Raw genomic sequence first — 2,569 nt, 5'->3', positions numbered from 1 at the left:
AGAGAGAGAGAAAGAGAGAAAGAGAGAGAAGAAAGAGAGAAGAGAGAAAGAGAGAGAGAGAGAGAGAGAGAGAGAGAGAGAGAGAGAGAGAGAGAGAGAGAGAGAGAGAGAGAGAGAGAGAGAGAGAGAGAGAGAAAGAGAAAGAGAAGAGAGAGAGAGAGAGAGAGAGAGAGAGAGAGAGAGAGAGAGAGAGAGAGAGAGAGAGAGAGAGAGAGAGAGAGAGAGAGAGAGAGAGAGAGAGAGACGCACACACATAAACACAATATGTGGTCTGCCCCTGTAGCTAGTAGTCAGAACCAGTTGACTGATTGACAGTTGAGAGGCGGGCCGAAAGAGCAGAGCTCAACCCCCACCAAACACAACTAGATGAACACAACCAGATGAATACACACTAAAGTTACCGCGGGGCGAAGGGCCGCGTTACTCCCTTAATCCGGGTCATTTCTTGCACGCCAATAACTCCTTTTTTTGGTCGAGGTTGCGGCGCCAGCCTGACGAAGCAGCGACCCCCTCCAGTGTACACACGCTGCCAGGAATGAGGTCAACAGAGGTCACAGGTGGTCACAATTCGGAATTCAAGTAGATAATGGAGCCAGATACTGCGTCCTCACGAACACAGCCCGGCCTCATAAATAAAGCGTCCTCATTGAGAATCAGCGAATCACGACTCAGTATAATAAATCAGAACTTAAGATCTGAACCTAAGATCCGGACCTAAGATCCGGACCTAAGATCCGGACTTAAGATCTGAACCTAAGATCCGGACCTAAGATCTGAACCTAAGATCTGAACCTAAGATCTGAACCTAAGATCCGGACCTAAGATCTGAACCTAAGATCCGGATCTAAGACCTGAATCTAAGATCTGAACCTAAGATCCGGACCTAAGATCTGAACTTAAGATCTGAACCTAAGATCCGAACCTAAGATCTGAATCTATGATCTGAACCTAAGATCAGAACCTAAGATCTGAACCTAAGATCTGGACCTAAGATCCGATCCTAAGATCTGAACCTAAGATATGAAATTCAAATCTGAACTTAAGTATAATGACAATTCAAATTAGGACTAATAAATTAGAATACAGCAGGAGACGCGTCTATGAATAAGAGATAAGGGCGAGATGCCAAGGTCCTGCTTGACCCTGGAGTGTGAGGTGTGAGGTAAGGAACCCTACCTTACAACATGAGGTTGACCTTTCCCCCCGCAGACCAGACCTCGCTGACCTGCTTGAACTTTAAGGTCAGCAGCAATAGAACTCGACTGATTGCACAACCTGTCCTCCATAGCACGTCGCATTTTGACGTACACTCTACCTAAGGCCAAAAAAACTGTCGTACTCGAAAATGGTCGCGGCTCTCGAAACTGACATTAGTGTCCCGTTTTCTGTTTTGGGTCCTCTGGTTGGTTAGGATAAGGGTCACTTGTGAATTTCCCAAGCTTGTATCTGGTTGATGGGGTTCTGGGAGTTCTTCTACTCCCCAAGCCCGGCCCGAGGCCAGGCTTGACTTGTGAGAGTTTGGTCCACCAGGTTGTTGCTTGGAGCGGCCCGCAGGCCCACATATACCTGGTTGATGGGGTTCTGGGAGTTCTTCTACTCCCCAAGCCCGGCCCGTGGCCAGGCTCGACTTGTGAGTGGCGTAACTTGCTTACCTAAATGAATTGTGGGGTTCAGTTCCTAAGCCCATTATGTGCCTCTGTAACCCTTTCCACTACTGGTCACAGGATGGGCATGGGGTCCACTACCCGCCCCCTCACAAGATGGGTATGGGGTCCACTACCCGCCCCCTCACAAGATGGGTATGGGGTCCACTACCCGCCCCCTCACAAGATGGGTATGGGGTCCACTACCCGCCCCCTCACAAGATGGGTATGGGGTCCACTACCCGCCCCCTCACAAGATGGGTATGGGGTCCACTACCCGCCCCCTCACAAGATGGGTATGGGGTCCACTACCCGCCCCCTCACAAGATGGGTATGGTGGTCCACTACCCGCCCCCTCACAAGATGGGTATGGGGTCCACTACCCGCCCCCTCACAAGATGGGTATGGGGTCCACTACCTGCCCCCTCACAAGATGGGTATGGGGGTCCACTACCCGCCCCCTCACAAGATGGGTATGGGGGTCCACTACCCGCCCCCTCACAAGATGGGTATGGGGTCACTACCCGCCCCCTCACAAGATGGGTATGGGGTCCACTACCCGCCCCCTCACAAGATGGGTATGGGGGTCCACTACCTGCCCCCTCACAAGATGGGTATGGGGGTCCACTACCCGCCCCCTCACAAGATGGGTATGGGGTCACTACCCGCCCCCTCACAAGATGGGTATGGGGTCCACTACCCGCCCCCTCACAAGATGGGTATGGGGGTCCACTACCCGCCCCCTCACAAGATGGGTATGGGGTCACTACCCGCCCCCTCACAAGATGGGTATGGGGTCCACTACCCGCCCCCTCACAAGATGGGTATGGGGTCACTACCCGCCCCCTCACAAGATGGGTATGGGGTCCACTACCCGCCCCCTCACAAGATGGGTATGGGGTCCACTACCCGCCCCCTCACAAGAT

Source organism: Procambarus clarkii, chromosome 76 (assembly GCF_040958095.1).
Source record: "Procambarus clarkii isolate CNS0578487 chromosome 76, FALCON_Pclarkii_2.0, whole genome shotgun sequence".
NCBI classification, from domain to species: domain Eukaryota; kingdom Metazoa; phylum Arthropoda; class Malacostraca; order Decapoda; family Cambaridae; genus Procambarus; species Procambarus clarkii.
Note: the sequence above shows the minus strand (reverse complement) of the source record.